The 13477-nt window shown below is 34.3% G+C and overlaps 1 protein-coding gene across 4 annotated transcripts in view; it reads left to right on the top strand.

The window, feature by feature from the left end:
• LOC149549187 (Rab3 GTPase-activating protein non-catalytic subunit) overlaps positions 1-13477 on the top strand; it is a 131398-nt gene that overhangs the window by 95628 nt on the left and 22293 nt on the right. The window lies entirely within an intron of this gene.

Raw genomic sequence — 13477 nt, 5'->3', positions numbered from 1 at the left:
GCTATTCTAGAAATTTGAAGATGTTTTAACGATTTCACTTGTACTATCTAATTAAGATTTTGCAAATTTGGAAAAGATGTGTCAGTTACAAAATCACTAGAGTTGTTGATTTCTCTAACTTACTCTTCACAGAACACACACTAGGATAAAGATCAGCCTAAATACTTTGGAAACAGTTAACTACTTATGGATAGCCCTGATGGAGATTTGTTCATTCTTGGAGCTTACTATCTGAAGTAATCACTCTAAGATAGTGATATTCATATTTATTTCAGAAAGAGTTAACTAGTTGCTTAGTCACCCTGATGAGGGCTCTAGAGAAAGTGTTATCACAAAAGCCAATTAATATATCGGAATTTTTTTTCTTTTTGTTAAGTAACATAGAAGATTCCATGCTTTAATTTGGTTCTTAGGAGAACATTCTAAGCATGCAATCTTTCATATTGATCATTGAATACACTAGAAGTTTTAATTCCACTTTTTTTTCACTAATATAGATGTGAAGAGTGGGTCAGGGAAATTGATTTTGTTCAATGTAAGCAAGCTACCATACTACAAGAAATATAGATTTGAGTGACAGATGTAAGATAAAAAAAATATGCGAAGTTACAACAAACAGAGGTGTAGGTGCTTCAGAAATGGGATTCATCCTTCATTATATATCCCCATTGGGAATTGTAGTTACCCCAATAATAGCTTATATGGTCCATAAATTTGCTCAGTTTATTCTTACTACAATGTTGATTCGGGTTTATATCATCTACACATGATTCAAGAGTGGTGCCACTCTACAGTTTATTCTTCCTACAATGTTGATTCGGGTTTATATCATCTACACATGATTCAAGAGTGGTGCCACTCTGCAGTTTATTCTTACTACAATGTTGATCTGGGTTTATATCATCTACACATGATTCAAGAGTGGTACCACTATAGAAAGATGATAAAAAAATATATGCAAATATTTGGGGATATACGAATGCCAAATTTCTAAAAATTCTTATAAAGAAATAACAATCAAGTGAACCAAAGCATCAAGAAGATCCAGATTTTGAAATTTTTAATATATATTCAGAATACTTGACGTGATTTTGGCTAAAGAGCAAATATGAAAATATTTCTCCCTAGAAGATAGGCTGTGAAGGAGTCAAAAAGTTGGGACTTAAAAATTCTCACATGATCATCCCTAAAGCACACTGTCAAAAAAGAAAAGTAATTATTTTCTCTTTAAACTTTTGGCCATCAAATTGCTCATCCATCCTAACCTACTCATCTGCAACAACAACAAAATACCCTTTTCTACCTAACAACCTGCAAAAATTCTTCTAATCTTTGGATTGAGTCTTATGTAACAATTATCAGTTTGGTTAATTTGATTAAGATTTAGTGGTGGCTTCACAACTGTTCAATGGCCGTACTGAATGCCCTTTGCTCTTTTGCCAACACCTTTTTTAATAATGTTCTTTATGAATTTGGTTGAATGGAAATTGGTATGCCCCTAACCCTATAGTGCATATTGTGTTATGAGTAGCCAGTTCGTGGCTGTCTTAACTCTTAAATGAGTTACATAATAATTATTAATAATTATAGAGACCATCTTAGGAGTTATATTTAAGTATCTAAGTTGGTCCAAGTAATATACAAAGTTTAAGTCGAGTAGGTTAGTCATTATGTGAAGTAATGTGTTCTTGGTGAAGACTATTGGAGGGCATCCTTCTCAAAGTGGATTGGGAGCTTTCCCCTCAAAGTTGTATATTATCATCAGTTATTTGCATCTTTTATAAGTATTTCGTTGCAAGTGGACCAAGAAAACATTAGTCAACATGATCGTAACTAACTTGCACCTTCTACATATGCCATATTTATCCCTTGGATACGACCTAGGCCAACTTAGATACTTAAATATAACTTCTAAGATGGTGTAGTAGTATTTGTTATTGTAATAGTTATTATGTAGTTTATGTAAATATAATGTAGCCACAAGCTGACTACTCATAAGCAAGACACAGTATAGGCTCGTGGGCATAGCATTGCCTCACTCTTTACAAAATCATTGTCATCAATGCTAACTTCCTATTTTTCTTCTTCTTCATCTCCTCCTTTTTTTCAATCTTTTCTTCTTATTGTTGTTTCCTATATGGCTAGTTCAAGTTTAGGTTCGGGGGTTCCAATAACCAGTTCCCTGGTATGGTGAAATGTTGAAATAGGGTTTGGCTTTGTTTGGGTTCGTTAGTACAAAAACATATCAGCCTAGAAGCATGAATTTTAAGATTAGAATGTCACATAATATCATATAAACAACAAACACATCATAAACTTGTAATTATAGCATCACGATCATAACATCGTAGCATCATACACTTCATATAAACAACAAGAACAGTATAAACTTGTAATCATAGATTGTGATCATACCATTGTAGCATTATATACTTCAACATTAAAATATTAAAATTCATAATATCAAGTATCATTGTTCACCTTGCAACAATTGGAACTTTATGCTAAGTTTCAATCATGGATCATCTAATGGATTATTCATTATCTCCTTCTTCAATGACATTAGTTGATTTACAATGCCAAGGCCAATGGGATTAGTTGCATCACTAACATTTTCGCTGTCCATGTCCTCCAATGCAGTAACTACAAGCTGAGAAGTGAAAGCATCCAAGTTCATATGTTCTATATTTATATTCCTCATCTTCGACTCCCCTTCTTGTATTCATTTCGCTTGTGCAAAAGGTGGCACAAGTTTGAATGCACATATGCTAGGTTCTTCACTCTTTCATTGCAACCTACTGCACTTTACTGATTGGATGAAAAAATATGTGCTCCTATCTCTTTCTAATGCAGATGAACTAACAACCTGTGAAGATAAGACAAAGTAAACAATTAAAACTAAACTATTAAAGTATTAAAATTACTATCAACCTATGAAGACAAAGTATATTTAATAATATATAAAACTTGTAATATAATTTTGATTTTGAGGGATTGCAACAATTGGAGTTGTTGGCCATCAGGTTGCCACTAAATATGAGCATCCTTCTTAATCGAATGGCAGAGATTGTCACTACTTAGACCTTTCGCATTCACAAACTCTATAAATTCATTTGTAATCAATTCCCACATATCATCATCAGGGAAGAGTCTAAGGAATGTTCCTTGTACTCATTAGACACTTCTGAATCTCTATATGGTGGAAGTATTTGTGGCATATCAAGATATATTTTTCTATTTCAATGCATAGGGAAGATGTAGAGGGTGGGCATATTGCTCTATCATTTTATCACAATTGCTTGCAATTGTTTGAAGGTCTCCTAAGGGTCTTGCTTTGTCATTTATGATTTTCTTCATCTTTTGAAGCATTGAGTTGATGCCATTGTACACCTCTCTAATGCAAGGCCTATCTATGTTAATGTAGCGAAGCAACCCCATAATGGGCTCAATGAAGAAAATTAGATACTCCACATGATTCCACGATGAGCCATCCAAAAACCTTCGCTTGGTATTTGTTGCCCTCTCAGTGTTGCTTTGCCTCCATATAGACCAATTATTGTCGATCACCATATTGCAAAGTGTCACTTGCACTTTCACAAGTCATCTCAAGATGATTAAGTTAGATGGAAAATGGGTCTCAACAACCTTTACTGAAAGAAAAGCAAAAAATATAATTAAATAGAGACAAACTTTAAGAAAGAATACACATTACACAATCAGAGTATGAAGTTAAAAAAATGTAAAATACTAAGTAATTTTTTTTTTTAAAATTACTACCTCAAGTTCAATTACCTTCAATAGCTCCAAATTTGAGAATAATCTGAAAATCCCTTGAGACATGTGGTCATTTGTGATGGACATTTGGATGGCCTTAGCCTCTACATACACCTCTTTGATCAACTCAATTTTATTCTCAATCTTTTGTAGCATAGGATTGAGTGAGTAGGTTGCACAAGGTGTCCAAAAGATATGTAAATATCGCTCTTCAATCAACAAACTAACAAATCTACAATTTTTTGCCTTGTTCTTTCTGACTTGAACATTTCTAAGTCCCATTGTCTCAATGACAGAGATGAGAATATTGGAATACATTGCCCATCTTTTACTTGCCCCTCACGATCCACAGATTTTAAAAACATTGCCCTGTTAGGGGACATTGCTATAACATTGATCAAGGATGATTTCTGGAGACTCCACACCCATTTGAATCAATAGATATTTGTGTCTTAATCCTTGAATCTTTTATGGACCTAAATGCATCCTTAACCCTCTTGACCTTTCTTTCCAGCAAGTTGTGTATCTTCTCATAATTGAGCCCCTTATACCCTCTTGCAGCTTCATTGAGCCTTTTCAACATATTCTAGTATGGGGAGTGAACAACATTGAAGGCATCCCATTTGGCTTCTAGCCCATCAATTCATGATATGTTGCTAGTCCATTCTTCCTTAGTCTTGTGGGCTAACAGGACTTTCTAGGGATCAGGGAGAGATTTGGCCTAGGCAATTCCAGTTTCAGGCCAACTGGATTTGATTCAGCAGGTTTTCCAGATGCTATTTTTAGTAAGTCAGCAGTGGGTTCAATGATGTTGGAACAAGCTGTTATACATGATTATCTTAGTTCAATTGATCAGTAATTTTAATGCCTAAAGATTAAATAATTTATTAATAAAGTGATTAACAAATTAAAATGCATATTATTATGTCAAATTATTATTAAAAGAACGCTTTATTCAATTTGGTGGGAAATTATATTTTTAAAAGAAAAAAAGGAAAGAAAGAAGACAAAAACTGTCAGCATGCTTGGTATATGTTTTTTATTACATTTCTGTCCTGGAGAGTTCTGGAGAGCTTCAACTTTCAGCAGGTTCGAGACAGAAACCCTCAAGCTTAGAGGCAGGGTATGGAAACCCAATATTTTTCATTGGAGACATCGCTTAGGTGTCTCACTGATGCTACAGATTTTTATCTCCAATTATCCGATTCTGTTGTAAGTTCTATAACTATGATTGGATCTTGTTATTTCTTGCTGAAGATTTAATTGCAATATTCATTTCTGAAAACCATACTTCTATTGGATATTCTGTATTTTTGTTGGATAATTTGAAAACAACTGCATGCAAATATTGTTTGAAATTTCTAAGCTAAAATCCTAGGTAAAATATCCTAGCAGGATATTACATCGTTTGTGATGAACATCTAGATGACTTCAACTTCTACGTATACCTCTTTTATCAACCCAATTTTATTCTCAATCTTTTGCAGCATAAGATTGAGCAAGTGGACTGAACAAGGTGTCCAAAAGACGTGCAGATATTGCTCTTCAACCAACAAACTAAGAACTCTACTATTTTTTGCCTTGTTTTTAATGACTTGAACAACATTTCTAGTGTCTCAATGACAAAGATGAGAATACTAGCAATAAATTGCCCATCCTTTACTTCTCCTCTTAACCCATGGCTTTTAAAAATATTATCCCTTTAGGCGACATCGGTATGACATTGATCAAGGGATGATTCCTTGAATCTCTAAACCCATTCAAAACAATGGATACTTGTGGCTCAATCCATGATGGGCCTCAATGCATTCTTAACCCTCTTGACCTTTCTTTCCAACAAGTTGTGTATCTTCTTACAATTGAGGCCCTTGTACCCTTTTGAAGCTTCATTGACACTTTTGAACATCTTCCAGTATGGAGAGCGAAAAACACTGAAAGGTAACCCATTTCTTGTTATTTATTGGTCGACAATGAACCAACTCTCATTTTGAAATGAAATTCCCAAAGGTCGCTTTCTTGTGTGAAGTGGTGCTTGAGTTTTAGTTTCAGCTTAATTGTGGTAGCATAAAAGGGGCAGTTTTCTATCACAATATTCAAAGATGGGAGCTGCATTCCCTTTGATTTTTTTCAGTGGACATATTTTGTTTGTGTGGTGCAGTCCAACATCAGAGAATCCTCAATGGAGATGTCTAACCTTGTAGCAAGAGTAAGCCACAATGGAAAAAAATAAACAAACTTAGAGAAAGAGAACACAATATGGAAGAACCATTAGATTATCATCAAGTTGGCTTGGCAAAAGTAGCTTCATTACATCATCATGTGATTGTGATCAAACTCTTCAAGTTTGCAACATTATCTAACTACAGCTACAAGATTTGTTCTCTACAAGCAATCCCTAAATGGTACCATCTTATTCTAATGTCCTAGCATACTTCTCATTTATTACGACCAGTTACTAATCAGCATATGCTATCCTTCTTAGCCACTTAGCCCTACTTAATCTTGAACCCCTACCTTACTTATATACAAGATCGCCAGCCACAAGTCAGCTATCCGATCAACAATCTCCAAGACAAAGGAAATGTATTACAACATATGGGTTAGGACCCAAATCATAAGAATATCCGTCATATGAATACATCGTGCCTTGTAAACATATAGGAGGGTCAACAAAACATATTATGACATAGAACAATGCACCAAGATTATTGCAAGTCATAAAACTGCATCACAAGATGAATCTCGCCAACCTAGCCATTTGAATAGGAGAGTCAAAATAGAACCTAACCAATCTTAAGATATGTTCATTTGGAAACATTGGATCATGATGAGAACCTAGACATAGGAAGTCCATGATGCCTAGATCGCGCTAGAAGGATCCATAAGAAAACAAGCCAACTGGATCAATCGGGATCTAAAACAATAGGAAACTATCCCAGTGAACAGTAAAACAAAGAAACATAAAGGAAATATTTTTGGTTGATGCAAGATTGCCAACAACACAAGGATGCTCCTACATCAGGCACCCCAAATGACTAAAAGATGTTCCATAAAAGGATTTAATAAACATCTGGAAGAAGTCAGAATGTGAATTCCATGGACACTCTTCAACCACTTGTCTTCTTAATTCGAACAATGAATGCTGCTCCAAATCTGCACATGACCTCTTCTACCACTGTTGATACAATCGACAAACCACTAGGAGAACAACCACCAACATCAGATAATTTGTTGTTGCTTCTTCCATAACTATAGTTTTCAACCGAATTGCCATTGCCAATTTTACTGCCACAGTCTATAACCAACTTTTGCTTAAACTTCTATTGCTTGACTCCACCTCTGATATCCAATTCAACATCCTACAATCCATCCATAGATACTAATTTCCATTCGCTACCCTGTTGTAATATCACCTTCTAGTTGTCAACAGTGCTCAAGTTAACTGGCTCATGTTTGCTCATCAATTCCTTTAACAATTGTGCCACCTAAGAAATCTTCTTAGCCACCTATAGCATATCCACCAACTTCTGATCTGAAATAGTGTGATCATCTAAGGTGTAAGTCTTCATTATGCTCAAGTTCTTGGCTTTAACTCCTTCGTCCTTCAAAGAAAGTAGAGTAAATCTTCTACAATCTTTGATGATGGAAATAATATTCCTTTGGCAATCATGAATAGCACCAACATCATATTGCCAAGTTCTACCCAACAAAACATGGCAAGCACTCATGTTATCTACATATCACAATATCTGATCTTTGTATGGCCCAATATGTTAATCAACCCAACACTGTTCTACTACCACAACCATATGATCATCCTGAAACTAATTTACCCCACGAAGACAAGAGTGTTTGAGTCTCCTTAAACCAAGCTTATGTACCATTTCCTCATAAACAAGATCGGCTGATGTTCCACCATCCATTGTCACTTTGCAATATTGGCCACCAAACTTGCAAGCAATTTGGAATAATTGCTGCCTCTACCAAGGTTCCAGTTCCTTCTTGTTCAAGATAGCTCTTCTGAACATTAGAGACTCTCCCATCTTAAATTCAACTTCCCTTTCAAGTAGTTCATCCTTCTCAGCTTGTTCCTCATATGCCACTAGGTTTTGTTTCCCTTTGCTAGAACCAACCGAACACTGGAAAGTCCTATGACCAACACTCCCACATTTGAAACAAGTGGCTTTGAAATCTCCTTTGTTACCCATACTCATTCCACGAGTCTTGTGATCAAGTTTCTCTACAATCACTAGTTTACCCTTACCCTTGCCCTCGGTTTATACATAACCCTAGGGGTAACTAGCTTTCTTTACAACTTATCTCTTGTCTTCAAGGCATATTGATAAGAATCTTCAATTGAACTAATCCTCGACATATTTAACTCATCCTAAATGTTAAGTTTCAAACCATTAACATGCCTAGCATCTTTCTCCTTGGGTGAATCTTGGTGTCTAGTTCTGATTGTCATCTTATAAAATTCTTCTATATACTCTCTAACCAACAAATCTTTCTTCTTCAAATTTTGCAACCTCTTAAATAATTCAAGTTCATAATCCTCCTATATGAACTTAGCCTTAAGTCTTGAAACCATAGCTCTCCATCCAGTTATCTTCTGATCACCGTTATCTTCTCTATCTTTCTGCAACTCTTTCTACCATAAGGCAACATGTTCCTTCAACTTAGTCATTGCTAACTTAACTCTTTGTGGATCCTTAACATCTTAAAGCTCACAGTAGTCCTCTAGTTCATTAATCCAATCTATCAATTCCTCCGGATGTAAAGCTTCATAAAAGCATGCAACATCTATTCTATGACTCTTACCCATTTGTGCCATAGTTCTCAATAGTCTTTCCTCTTCGACAAGAATATCTATATATGTAATTGTCTCAAGATCTTCAACAACTTCCTCAATTCATCTTCTATCTCATGGTTTCTCCCAATCCCAACTAAAGAATTCTGGATCCTAGTTCTTATCTCATTTCTAAAATGCTCCATCATCTGCTCCAGTCTTCTAGAATTCATTCTTCTAGGCAACATGTTTACCAAGATGCCAATCTTCAATTCTTCTAGTTTGACTATTTGATTACAAGTGTTGATTGTCTAGATCCAATCCGATAATCTATCAAGACAAACAATCTACCTCAAGCAACTAGGTCTGTTTGGCACCAAAAAAACTTACCAACTTTGCCAACCAACAAATCCTTCTTGTGCAACCACCACAATTGCAGGTCGGATCCGATCTTCTGCCACCCCACAACCAAGTTCACAACTATGATCTTTACCTTCCAATTGTCCAATCTATTCCTTTCCACCTTGCATTAGCCTTCAGTTGATGTAGATTAGAATCTCCTCTTTTGTCACTCCACAAGGACAAGATATGCAAGTGCAAGTCAAGACACGATCTCTAAGTGTTTGTTCTTCTCTGATGTTTAATCAACAACCAAAACAACAACATATCCAACATACCAAATGATGCAGTCCAAGATAATGGAGTCCTCAAGGGAGATGTCTAACTTTGTGGCAAGAGTAAGCAATACTGGAAAAGCATAAATAAACTTAGAGAAAGAAAACACAATATGGAAGAACCACTAGATTATCATTGAGTTGGCTTGCCAATAGAAGCTTCATTACATCATCGTGCAATTGTGATCAAACTCATCAAGCTTGCAACATCATGCAACTGTAGCTCCAAGATTCATTCTTTACAAGCAATCCTTGAATGCTACCATCTTATTTTTAATGGCCTAATATTTATTTATTACAATCAATTATTGATCAACTTGTGCTGTCCTTCCTAGCCACTTAGCACTACTTAATCTAGAACCCCTACCTTACTTATATATAAGATCACCAACCACAAGTTGGCTTATCTGATCAACAATCTCCAAGACAAATACAAAATACAGTTCAAGACCCAAATCATAAGAAGATCCCTCATATGAATACATCGTGCCTTGTGAACATACAAGAGGGTCGATGAAACGTGTTACAACATTGAATTATGTACCAAGATGCATCTCAAGGTGTAAAACTCCATCGCAAGCCGAATCTCGCTAAGCTAGCCATTAGAATAGGAAAGCTAGGATAGGACCAATTTTAAGATATCTTCATATGTAAAGCTTGGATCATGATGTGAACCTAGACAGAGGAAGTCTACGATACCAAGATCATACCATAAAGATCTCGTAAGAAAAATGAGCCAATTGGATTGATCGAGAACCAAAACTATAGGAAACTGTCGTAGTGAGCAGTGAAACAGATAAATGAAAAGGAAATATTTTTTGGTTAATGCAAGATTGCCAATGACCCAAGGATGCTCCTACATCAACATGCTTCTCTTTTTTATGATTCTTCATGCTCCATGATATTTGTCAATATTGTTTAATTTGGTATAGGAGCTTCCTTTTTTCCAGAGCATTTCTTGACTCCTCTATTAAGGAATCCACACAAATGACTTGCTACCCAATAATATGAACTATTCTAGTGTATATCATAACCTTGACATTTCTAGTGGAATCCCCCACCTCCTAGAAGGGGTCTTATAATTTCAACATACTTCATAAAGAAGAATTAGAATTTGGATCTATTCCTTGTTGCTCATTATTGCCTGTGGAGGAACAGATAGGTGTCGTTATAGTTCTCGTGGGAAGAAATTTTATACACATTGAAAATAAGAACAAGAAAATTGGATAAAATAGGTATAGATCTTATGGACAATTTAAGAGAAATGGTGTTTTTAAAAAACTTAAGCAAAAACAAAAAAAATAAAAATAAACTCTTTCACCCAACAAAGCTTTCAAAGAAGTAGAAATGAAGCACAAACACTTGATCAAGCTTCACAAATCAATCTTCCAATTCCCTCTTGCTCAACCACCAATGTTCTCCAGCTCAAGAGATACGTTATCCACTTTGGAAATGTATTTGATACAACCTGAATACATGTCAAATATTCTACCCATATGTGCTCCAAAAACTTGATTTTCCTAACATGCCAAATGTTGTGATTTGATTTTTAAAAATTTGATGGAAAACTTCTTAAATTTAGTAACACAAAAGTTCATTAATGCAATTTTTTAAAAAATGGTATTAAAAAAAACGAACAACAAATGAGAAAGACAAATGAAATTTTGTTCTATTTCACTGACCCATTTTTGGGGGTTGTCTTGCAATGGAACTCTACTATTTCTGCATATTGTAAAGTGTTAAAAGTAGCTTATAATTATTTGTCCCTATATTGCTTTTGAAGTAATGAAAATGTCCTCTAACAACTTGGAAAGTTGTGCTAAATATAGGTGTATGTGTTTTCTATTAATGTTGTATCCATATTAGTGGTATTATAAAATGGTCGTATTTGTATTGTATTTATGTCCATGTAACTTTGTATAAACTCCAACATAATTCATTTTAAATCACTCTTTAGGGTTCTAGATGTCAAATTATTATTAAGTTTGCAATTAAATTAAGTTTGTCGACACTTTTCGAGTTTATTTTGTACTTTGTCTTGTGGAATTTGTCAAGTCTGGTCCGGGTTTGAACTTGGTCCAGCTAGATCAAACCAGCCACTATGGGCATGAACCCTATTCAAACCCACAAATGGACTGCCCTGGACCTAGTTCAAACCGGACCGATACTAGGTCCCAAACAAGAAAACAAAACATCTTAGGTTGTTTCTCATTCTTCTTATTCTTTCCTTTGCTCTTGCTTCTAATCTTCCTCTTCTTTTTTTTCCTTCCTTTTTTGCGGCTCTTGTTCTTTCTCGTTTTCTTGTTTTTGAAGTTATTCTTTTTCTCTCTCTTTCCTTCTTTTACTACTATTTGATTTGAAGAAGTTCCAACAAAATAATATTTCTATAAATCACACAATTGAAATTAAAATGATCAAAGTTTTAAGCTATAACTTACTAGGGTTTGGATGTCACTTTCTTCAAAAAATATCCAAGAAATTAGCTCTATTCACAACTGTAAGAGCAAATTTGTTAGAAATTCTACTTCTGCAATAAATCACTTAATTTTGCTCTAATTCTGCTAAAAAAAGTTTTGCTATATTCTCTTTAATGATTTCCTCAAAAACCCTTTTAATATTAGCAATTATTTTTCCTATATCTAAGAGATATACACTTTCCAAAGCAATTAAGATGAAACCCTAATTTGACAATAAATCTATTAATGCTACTCCAATTCCTTCAAAATTGGATGCTAGATGATTAAATCCGTTCTTTAAAAGCCCTTTAGAAGTCAATCGAAAAATCTTCTGAATATAGGAAATACACATTTCATCAGTGCAGGGGGACAACAAGGGTATGGGGAGGGGCTGCATACTATACATATATAACTTAAAATGCTAATTATGAAAATATTTTTTAGTATAACACACCAAATACAATATATTATATATTTGAAGTTTGTACATAGCAAAATTGCAAAACGAACAAGAACCATTCAACATTCAACATAGCAACATTAAACATAGTAATCAAATATGTAGTAAAATGTAAATATTATGCATCATTAAGTCTAAAGATGATCATGATTACAATAATTGAATAATGAAAGTATCATGTCATGATAAAATGAATCATGATCAATAATAAACTCAAAGTGGGTACAAACTTAGAACTACAAAGTTCTACAAATGTGACAATGTCAAAATCTAAAATCGGCAACACATCAAAATGACAAAATGTATTAATGGGAGGCCTCTAATGACTAATCATCCCCAATGCCAAAGTCCTCATCACTAGAACTACTAGACTCAATATCCTAAGCCTCCTCATCCTGAGTTGTCAAAGGAACGCCAACTAGCCCTACATCAACTTTGTAATGTTCCTACTATTAAGGTTATCTTGGGACAAGTAATACTTGCAAAATCTTTGTTAGAATCATAACAATAACCAATCTAACTATACTATTCTATTCTCTAAATTAACTCCAACATTAACAACATCTCCAAATCGGGCTTCCTAACCCTTAGCTATTCCACCGTCTTCTTATGGAGCGCTCCCATTAAGGTTCTACTTGGACAAGACATCCTCTATCCAAGGCCAATCACATATGCATATGTTGACATCATCAGAATATTTTGGCACATCAATCTTAGGCATGTTAGTCAGATGGAGATTATATCAATCTCACATACCAACATTATAGAGATGATGACAATTGCAAGCATGTTGGTTAGATGGAGATCATTAATTTGACATACCAACATTATAGAGATGATGAGAATTGCAAGCATGTTGGTTAGATGGAGATCATTAATTTGACATACCAACATTATAGAGATTTATTAGTTTCAAGCATGTTGGTTAGATGAAGATTACATTAATCTCATATACCAACATTATAGAGATTATAAAAATCATAATTGTGTCAATCAGATGGAAATTATATCAATCTCTCATTCTAACACTATAGATGTTAGATTAATCACATCTCAATGTAAACAAAGTTATATTAATCTCTTTATAAAATATATAGCATCCTTTTCAATACACATAATAACATTCATATATGTTATATGTAAAATTTCGATATATGTTTATTAATATCAATGAAAAGATATATATATATTACTTCATTATATATATTTGAATAATGTTAAAAGGAACATTTAAATTAAATACACTTACCTTCACTATATTATCAAAATCTTATATGATAAAATCTTCAATGCCATAGCCAACTATCATTAACTTTTGCAACAA

Source organism: Cupressus sempervirens, chromosome 7, assembly GCF_028749045.1.
Source record: "Cupressus sempervirens isolate cs-2001-9-10 chromosome 7, ASM2874904v1, whole genome shotgun sequence".
Taxonomy (NCBI): domain Eukaryota; kingdom Viridiplantae; phylum Streptophyta; class Pinopsida; order Cupressales; family Cupressaceae; genus Cupressus; species Cupressus sempervirens.
The sequence above is the reverse complement of the archived record's forward strand: the minus strand, read 5'-3'. Positions and strand labels throughout refer to the sequence as shown.